The following is a 10,175-nucleotide window of genomic DNA, read 5'->3' as shown; positions in this document are numbered from 1 at the left end:
CGTCGTTCCTTCCTGTGCGTTACAACCGGTGACGCCCATTTTTTTTTACCCAGCATTCACGTGAAAGACCTGAAAAACAGCAGAAACGTGAAAACTGTTTGCTGAAAAGTTTTGAGGATTGGTCAGTGCGGCTTTTTCCACCAAGCGATGCATAGGAGTGACTACTGTACTTGAAGTAAGGAACATTACAATTGCTTGGCTTTGCATATGCGTACCCAGCCTGCTTTTGTTCGTGCTAATGCCGAAACGTGCCTTTCTAAGTGCTATGTGTCCGCGTTTGAGGTTAGGCCTAGTACCTGGCCGAAATCGCTAAAAATGGAGTTGTATCTTCATGTTTCGGCTCATATTCTCTGGCTGTGTTCGTACAAGAGACCCTCGCTCGCCATACTGAGCCTTTTGGAAGCAAGTTATCGGTTCTGGGACCGCGGCGATCGGCCCAAATCTTGGTGAGACGCAGTGGAAACGTCATAGCACAGGCTCGTCGAGACAAATACAGGGCTGGCATTTGATGTTTCTCTTCCGTCACATCCCCATGATTGAACCGGAGAGATTTTATGGCTGCCCCTGCATGCTACCGAAAACTCTATTGGTAGGCGTAGTAGGCGCCCCGATAGACTGCAGGATCGCTTTGAACCTAAAAAAATGAAAGCATCCAACTCCTTTGTTCTCAAGAGGCCTTCTCGTTTGGGCGGCATTACCGATGTTTGTATCTTTCATTTCAAAGTAGTACTGAACTTCGCTCTTTTTTGGCGGGCAGACGTATCAGTCTCACGTGCGCCAAGCTTGGCGCAGACCGCGTGCCGAATCGTTTTACTTGAAACGCGTTGCTCAGCAGCTTTTTAGGGACAGAAACCCACACACGGTTAACCTGTCCAGATTACCCACCGAGCAGGAAGGAAAGTGCCGAAAACAGCTCCTTTTAAGAAATCGCTGCACGTAACAAGCGAGGCTTCATTTGGACATTATCCTGTGCATTCTTTGGAAGTGTCGGCTCGTAGTGTCCCTTGCATAATTCGTCTCGTGCGCTATTCAACCGAAACTGCGGTCGATATCACGGGTGGTTGGCCGCCTTCCCATACCGATTGGCTAGCGGCCTCGCTGCAAAGGCGCTAGCACAGGGTTATATATTGCACAGTAAATATCGGGCTAAGGCACCCGTGACACGTCGATCTCGGGCAAACAATTGTTAACGTTCATAGGGTGTTGACGCATCTTCTACTGCGTGCTAAGGTCGTTCTCTACCAGTTAGTACAGCTCTTCTGAAAATGCGGTATTCGGTCTTGAGAATCTGACACTGCTGGCTTAAAACAATCTGCCACGTATGTAACCAATCATTAATGATTATAGAGGCAACCTAGAGAGAGAAACCCACTTCTGTCAGTGTGAAGATCCCTCCCCATCTCTTGGACATATGATGTAATGAAAATTGTATGGGGTTATTTGTTTTGAGATATTGTTGATTGGTCTGTTTAATTGTGCTAGTTACGGGAACATATTGTCTTGTATTTGGGTTAGCATTTGTTGCAACCTTGGGTATGTTGTCATGGTCATTGGAGTGGTGTTAATGTATGGCTGGGATTAGAGAAGATTGTTTCGCATCATGTGCAGGGTCGTCCACTTTTAGTGCAAACACTATCAAGTGCTTGTGGCCTCACATTGAAGCAAGTGATGCAGGCACAGATGGACCTGAAAGGCAGCATTTCGCATGTCCTTGCTGCATCACTTTGAAGAGCACAACATGCATGCGCGATCACACTAAAGGGCGTGCGATTGGCTGTTCATGCGATCAGGGAGCCTCTCAGCTCGACTGATGTTCACACTTGCAAATGCGACCTGCGGGTCGCTTCCCCAAATCGATTTTGTTTGGAGTGATACCTGTTGATCCTGATTGTCCACCAGCAACGAGAAGCTGGATGTTCACTTCAGCTGAACCTCGGATTGGCTACCGGTTTGCGACCGGCATTTGCAAAGCCGCAAAATCAAGCAGTGCTCGAATGGCCTGCGACTGTCACTTTCAACCAAACTGGTCACACAACCTCTGTGAGTCGCAAGTGTGAACAGGCCTTTAGAGTGAGCAACTGTATACATTGCTTGCTTGTGAAAAGCACTGATGCCAACTGAGCTGTGCTCACTGTTAATACCATTAAGCCATTGCAATTTATGTAGAATAAACTGCATGCTATTGTTATGTTGAAGGTATACCTGGGCCATAAATGTCAACTCTTGTCACAATCAGTTCCAGCTCATGTCATATAATTGCCGGTCCATAATATGTCCTTGTTTTTGTTATTACTGTAAAAATGGCTTTCCATTCTAACAGTAAAAAAAAAAAATTGGCTGGGGCTTAGCCGGTTAAGCCCAGATATCAGAAGCGAAAAGCTTGGGCGATGCCCCTTAGCTTATGGTTTCCTAGGCGTAGTTGTGGCTTATCTTGCTGTTACATGGTTGCACAGGGATATCAAACGCTCTGCCACATCATTCAACACTGGCAAACCTAAAGGATTAGGTGGATAGCGATATCCGTTGGTAATGCTTAACAGAGGAACTTTCTGTTTAACTAGAGCCGCTCTGCACGTTGCACACACTTTCACCACAGTTGCACAGACGCCAAGTTCAGTGTTATGCACATGGCATCACTTACTGGTAGATGCCACAGTCTTTCGCAGACGTCACATACATGACCGAACGGATCAGTCAAACATATTTGTAGCATCAGCGCTTTCACACACTTTCAATGTGTAGTCTCTACACCGGTGACTGTTCAGTTCGTCGTCGATGGCCTCGTCACTTTCACTCTGCTCGCTGTTAAAACTGGTGGTAGTTGAAAGCAGTCTTTGAGCCTCTTGTCGTCGTTTCGCCAGGCGCTCCTCTCTTTGCTTAGGGGTCTCCACTGCTCGTTTGTCTCGACGCCTCTCATTATATCGTTCTTTTCTGCATTCGGAATCTTCGTTAGTTGTCGTGCTCGCCGCACTCAAGCGACGCTCAGCGTCTCTCTGTCGCCGTGTAACAAGGCGAGCCTCCCGCTCTTCCGGCGTTTCAGCAGCTTGTTGAGCCCTACGTCTGGCATTTCTCCGCTCCTTCTCGGCCAATTTCCGCGCCACCACTTCAGCATCATCTTCTTCCATGGCCGCCTGCGCTCCCCTTAGAGAGCTCCTACATATATACCGACCGCTCCGACCACAGCCACATATCTGCAGCAGCACACGGCAGCAGCTAAAGGTCAACCGGCAAAGCCAGCATGCGCCTCTCATCTGACGTCACGCGGTTCTCGCAGAGCTGCGGCAGTGGTGGCTCGACCACCTGCGCCTCTTCTTTGACGTCACGCAGTTTCGCGCATACGCAGCTGTGGCTTTTTCTGACGACGATGCCACGCTCGCCCCGGTGTTGACTTGCCTAGTGAAGTTTTTCGCTTCAAAAATGAAGTGCAATACCTATGTAGGGTCCGGATCAAAAAGCCTTGTAATTTAAAGCATCATTAAATTGCAAGGTGGTAAATTAAAGCACCTTTTGGGTTACTGATTAGTGCTGCTTAAAGAAACAGAGCAAACTAATCAATACACTACAGTAGATGGATAGATTATTCATCACTAATGTTGCCAAACTTTCTTTTTGTATAAAAATTGCTGTATTGCTGAGAAAAATGTGACTGTTATTCCCGATTAGAGCTATGCACAGGCTCTGGCTGCCCAAAAGACCATACCCGGCCCGCTGGCTGGGCTCGGGCTGCTCAAAAGACCTTTCGCTTGGGCTCGGGCCAGGTTCGGGCCAAGGTGTATTTATCTCGGGTGGGCCGGGCCGGGCCAGACAGCCTGATCATGAACACATGCAACATCTGCGAAAGCGTGAATACAGCCGTAGTGCGATAAACGTGTAGAATGCACAGCATTTTCCCAGTTAGTTCCCACTCGAGAGCTTCCAAGTTCTTTCTTGGCGTCGACCCGCCTTTCCTCGCTGCCTCTTCGCTGCAAAGGGATCTTTGGTAGCCGTCAGTGACCGAGCAGTGTTGCCGCTTGTGGGCTATTTAAGAGTTTTGAATCTCCGCTTTAGTAACACCAGTGCTGATGCTTACATATCCTTTTCGAAATTCGTGCCACGCTGTCGCCTATCTCACATCACTATTGTGACTTACTCCCACCTCCACATATCTTTTTTTTGAAGCAGTACATAGCTCAAAGCATCTGCGGTGCAAGGGTGTCCTCTTATTTCTCTTAAGGGCACATGGTAAGCCATGCGATCTCGCAGAGTATTTGGCAAAAAATTCAACACCATTTTTAGGTTTAGAGCTAGCGTACTTTCGGAGAAGCTAGCAAGTTGTAGCACCGAAAGAAACATCAGCGCTACCGGATTCATTATCCAGGAGCTCTGTAAATGCTTCAATTCAAAGGATAACTTGTTTTTGTGCAGTAAGTTAATTCTTCGTACGTGCTGTGCATTCAGAAAATTTGTCATTTCAAATGTGAGAACTGAACATTTCAAGAGCTTGGACAAAGTTATCGTGAAATTATTTTCTTCCCTTTCATCGCTTCAACTGTAATTATAGCATGACAAGCTGGGCCGGGCCCGGACCTTAAATCTAAGCGCCGGATCGGGTCGGTCTCAGTCCCTAATTGAGTCGGCCCGTGCACACCTCTCTTCCCAATACCCTTCCACTTCCAAGGCTCTCGAATCTGAGAAACTTATCATTTTTACTATGTGTTTGCTAGAGCCCGCCATCTGATCACAGCATTCACCTGACTGTGAATGCTGTTGTGAACTTGCGCTTCTGTACCTGTTGCTTACAGTGTTTACCTGTGGGATGAGTGCACAGATTGAGGTATAAACCTGATGTTTGTTTGTGTCCTATCTCTCATCATTTGACCTTACCTGCCCATTGGATATGTTCGCACGTTCGCCAGGCACAGTTCTAGAAGTCCATAAAAGATATGAAATTTTCTATGCAATTTTCTGGCTTTCAAAAGCACTGTTTTGGTAAAAGTGACATATTTGCTATCACTTGACAATAACCTACCAGTCCAACCTGGTTCCTCTTTAGCATTTCTTTAGGCTGTAACTGCCATTCTTATACTGGAAGCACTTGTGATAAAGATAATAACAAGGGTTACAGCTGGCAGTAGACTTTCGTGGAACATCAACAGCACCCTGTTGAAATAATGAAGCACTATCTGTTGAAGACTTCGGATACCAGTAGCAAGTACTGCCTGTGGCTGATAATTATCATTGTGGCCTTCCTTTAGAATCGGACGATCTACGGAAGTTCGGATCCATCCGAAATAAAAAGTGAAAAAGAAAAAGGGAGGAAAACATTCTGCAGTTTCGAGTTCAGCTGATACCATCCTGTGCTTTATATCCCTTACGTGTGTGTGCCACCGGTGCTACAGCCTTCGTTTGGTGGTGTGCACTGTGTCCCACTATGGATGCTTGTCTTCCACATGGAAACCCAATGTCATCGTGAGCTCGCCGCGGCCATTGATGGGTGCGGTGTGAGTGATGTTTACATGGGTCTTGGTACTGGGTGTCTGCGATGTGGCTGGTATCCTGGGCCTCGGTTGTGAGGGGCGCATTTAGGGGTACTCTGCGGCCGTGCTATAGCGTTGACACGTCATGGTAATTCCAGCTGTGAACATTGCGTGGGAGGCGCGTTTTCAGCACTCCACTGAAGGCCTTGCACAGGAGTCCGCTGCCGCAGGAGTTATCATAGGTAACCTCCTTCGTGTTATCAAGTTAGCAGTTTTCCAGCTGGGTTTAATGTGTTTTTAAGCTTTTTAGCGGGAAGAAGTGTTGCATTGCTGGAGGTGGGATTTTTAGTAGCTTTAAGCCCCGCTGGCTTTTTTCGTTGGCAGTCTTCGTGGTCCTGCAATTTTTGTTTGGAATAGTGCAAGCTCTTTGTAATTGTGTTCTTTTCTGCGAGAATAGTCTCTGTAAGCACATAATGTCATAGATCTCAAGGTGGCGAGTATTCATACATGCCCGCTATGCCTTGAATTTATTTATGTGGGCAGTTATTCAATGCAATCAAGTCTGCTGATGTGAGGCATTTAGTCCGGCTGACTAAGACCTGTGCAGAACTTTCAGGAAGAGTGGCTCTAGGGCCCTAAGTTGTGAGAAGAAATTGCTGCCATTGAGCTGAAATGGAAGAAGCCCACTTTCTTAGCTGGAACAATTGCTGTAGCACAGCTGCTTTTTGAGATGAATTGAATTAGTACAGAGATGCTTCCAGCAAAAATCCCTTCTTCCAGCTGGCCGAGTTTGCTCTGTTCATGCTGATACTGCTCCGGTAGAGTGTAGAGATTGGACAAATGTTTAGTGAAATGTAAAGTGAGGACCTAATTTGAGTACAAATGACGAATTCTCATTTTGATTGTTCGAGCCTGATTTTGAAGGCAGAGTAAATGTTACTCAAGCTGCGAACTTCTTGCAAGTGTAATTCAGGTGCAATATGAATGTGTATACTTACATTGCTGGAATCTCATCTAGAATCAGTGGTGCAAGGGGACAATTGTCTGTGGAGTGTTATGCAAGCCAAGATGAAGCAGACATCTTTTTATAAGCGAAAGTGCCTGCAGACTGGAGTTCACAGTCATGAAAGAGACATGCTTATGCAGCTTTCATTTAAACCTGCAGAAAGGTTTGGTTTAGTTTGTGGGGCTTAACGTCCCAAAGCGATTCGGGCTGTGAAGGACGCCGTAGTAGAGGACTCCGGAAATTTAGACCACCTGAGGTTCTTTAACGTGCACCGACATCGCGCAGCACACGGGCGCCTAGTTCTTCGCCTCCATTGAAAAGTGGCCGCTGAGGCCCTATAGAAAGGGTAGGTGGGATATTCCAGAGTTAAAGTATTTGTAGTTCGAAGTTTCTAGATGAAAGAAGTAACTTATAATATGGTAAACATTTCGGTTATGATTTTACAGGCCAAATAACAAAAGAAAATGTGTAAAAATTAGGCATTTAATGCAAATATGAAATGTAGAGTTTTTTTTTCTTTTTTTTTGTGAGATTGAGGCTTCCTGTGGTGGGTTTTTATTTTTCAATTGGCAACACTGAGTCCCACCTGGAGACTTTATGTACCAAGGTTCAGTTACCGTGTAATTTTGAGGATACTGTTATTGCCTATGGTTGCTTTGCTGCCAGTGACATCTTTTGACACTCTATTTAGCTGTCTTCTAAAGACAGAATACTTGCATAAAGTGAATTTGCATTACAGAATGTATTCATGCATATCTTTACTCTTAAAGTGTTAAAGATCTTGCATCATTTTGTGAGGTCATTCTGTAGAGCCACAAAGTTGAACATTTTTTCAGCTTGATCACTGTTTTCTAACGACTTAGTTTTATTGGTGTCTGCTGCAGGGGTTTGGTTGACATGGGTAGTTGCAGAGCCCAACTCTGCAGGCACAAATCCTGGCCGCAGTGGCTGATTGCATGCTATGTGATGCCAGTTCATAATAAAGAACAGCGGGTTGTATAAATTTATCCGCGGCCCTTCACTATAGTGGGGTAGCCAACAGGAAGCCTTTGTGGTTACAGTGGTGGAACTGCTGTGCCAATTGTGCCAAACTGTGCCAAATCAGAAATTCTGCTACATGCTCTACAAAATCGATTTTTTGCCTACTTCTGCGCCCCGCCTGCTACAAAAGTTGCGAATAACTCTGCCGATAGCAACACTGTTCAAGGCGGAAGAATATTTTTGCAGGTCCTGGGTGGACGATCACGTGACACAAAATTTTCATTTGTCTGTGTCACTTCTGCGTCTCCTGCCGGTGTTTCTTCTTTTTTTTTTTTTTTTCGATCTACTGGGAGGGAATGAGAGGAGGCTGCAAGATATCAAGTCCAATGCGTGGGAAGGGTGAAAGGAGGGCCTGGCAGGCTGTCTCTCGAAGGGTTGAAGTACGTTAAACGCGTGACGGCTTCGAGCTGCCCTGGGCACTCCCTTAATTTGTGTGCGTGCGCGTGCGCGCGCGTGTGTGTGTGTGCAAAGGATGTACGAGCAGGCTGGCCATCGGTGACGGCGGAGTTTCAAACGAGTGACTGTTTGGTACTGCCCTCGGCAAAGCACAGCTGGGGCAGTATGCACACTTGCTTCCTTCTTTTTTTTGTACGAGTGAGGTATGGGCTGCGACGGCCTGAGTAGCAGCGGAGGGAGCGCTAAGGATTTGACTGTTTTTGTGTACGCACACTGGACTCTGTTAGCCGCTTTTGTGCGTTCAACACCTTATGTGGAACATCTTGTATAATTTCACAGCTTAATTCCAAACGTCAACATTTACGCGCCATTTAGAAGATTATCTCAGTATTGAGAGTTATTTCTTTTCCTCCACTACAAAACTGCATGTGTGTGGGCGCCCGTGTGAAAATAACTCACGAGCAGGTACCCAATACATTTGCAGCCCCACATACAGTCAGTAAGTACCCTTGGACGTCTTCATTACAATGAGGAAAGCATACGCTCAATCGCTGTGGTGCGCTGCGAAGAAGAAGACTCACGACTCCGAGCCCCTGCGTCGATTTGATTAACCAGCCACCCCGCCAAACCACCGGAAGAAAAGAATGAAAGCAAAGATTGCGAATGCATGGAATTGGCGCTCCCCGCGCATTGCGCCATTTGACTGAGCAGCGTCAGCAGAGCACCTCTCTCTTGAGAAAAAAAAAAAAAATCTCCACCCAGGAATGGCAAAAATATTCTTCCCCCTTTCCCTGCAGTCAGCATGGGTCTTGAAGGAAAAAGGCACCTCGATGTTACCCTGATGTATAGAATAAGAACACCCAGAAAAGAGGTCAGAATCAGGAAAAGGTACAGGAAGAAATCAGGCTGGCCAGGAATATGAGCACCAATGCTGAGCTGCTTTTCTCAAAAGGCATCAAGTCTAAAAATTTTGCAGATGTTCAGAGTGGACAAGCCCTTCTGAAGGATGGACAGGAAAGGCTCACAGTAGCACTGTCCAAGCTGGAGTCATCAAGGCAAAAGAAGAAATAGTGCTTTAATGTTGCAGTTTTAAGAAGCAGCAGTTCGTAATTTCTACAGAGTTTTTATATTGAGACAGCTAGCAACCTTCTTTCCAAGGCTGCGGTGTTTATAGTGTAGTTGCATATCACATATCCCTCTGAATAAAAACGGCTTTGTTTTCAGCAAAGCCCCCTGTTAGCTTAATTTGGGGCTTTTTAAAGGCCCACTGTCCACCCTCCGGTCGAAAATATTTTCTTCCCCGGTGACTGTGAGACTTCGCCCCTAGAACGCAAGGCCGCAAAATGTTTTTGAAAAGAGTAACTAATAACGCAGTTACAGCCACCGCAATCACCCGATTCTGTCGTGTTTCTCCTTCCGTTCCCTCGCAAAGGTTTTTCACTCTCCTGCCCGAGGTCGTCTAGCTTCCGCAAGACAAATTCCCCTTCCTCCTCCTCGTTTGGCGGGAGGTGGGGTGTGGCACTCTGCGAGCGCGAACAAAAAAAAAAAAAAACGGCCGAGGGAAAAGCGCGCAGCGAGCGGTAGACACCCATCCTTCTCCAGTCAGTCAAAGAGACGGACCAATGGACGTCGTTCTGTGGCCTGTGGCCCGTGGCCTGTGGCCCGTCGGGCCAGCGCAGGAAACGAGGAAGCTGGCTTCCCAAAGGAGAGCATGAGAGAGCTTTGAATTGTATTTTCGATGTTTTGCGGCGCGCGTGTCACTGTAGCATTTTGCACAGACTATCTCCGGTACCTGATTGAAACACTGGGCTCCTTTGCTTAAAAGGGCCTTCCCTGGACAGTGGCCCTTTAAGGAACGAACAGCACTTTAGACTGCATTTGAGCTTGAAGCTTGTTTTTGCATGGCTATTGTCATAAACATCTGAGCAATTAGGTTCCAAAAATAAAACAAGCCTTCTTTATTAAGCATTCGAGATTTGAAATTTTGCTACAAGAAGTTTTTTTTTCTGCTGCAAAAACTCAGATATTTGCTACATAATGCCATTTTTCTTGCTACAAAACTTGAAATTTCTGCTATAAGAGCTGCTACAAGAAGCCAGTTGCCAGTTCCACCACTGTAGTTAACATCCCTGCCTTCCCTCCTCCTCATCCTATCCATCCTGCAGTGTATCTCATAGCCAGTGTATCATATTAGCAAGGGTGTGCTTGTGCATCACATATCAGTGGTGTGCTGTGGTTGTGCTTCACTTTGGCAGCTTACTGTTAATTGAAGGCAG

General features: G+C 46.4%; 1 protein-coding gene across 1 annotated transcript in view; it reads left to right on the top strand.

The window, feature by feature from the left end:
• Positions 1–19: 19 nt before the first annotated feature.
• Positions 20–10,175, top strand: part of Pop2 (CCR4-NOT transcription complex subunit Pop2) — a 47,700-nt gene continuing 37,544 nt past the window's right edge. Inside the window, exon 1 of the mRNA XM_084602080.1 lies at positions 20–175. The gene's annotated coding sequence lies outside the window, so the exon portion shown is untranslated. The remainder of the gene's footprint in view (positions 176–10,175) is intronic.

Source organism: Amblyomma maculatum, chromosome 4, assembly GCF_055883805.1.
Source record: "Amblyomma maculatum isolate TAMU_Amacu chromosome 4, ASM5588380v1, whole genome shotgun sequence".
In the NCBI taxonomy this organism is placed as follows: Eukaryota; Metazoa; Arthropoda; class Arachnida; order Ixodida; family Ixodidae; genus Amblyomma; species Amblyomma maculatum.
This window is presented reverse-complemented; position numbering and strand designations above follow the sequence as displayed.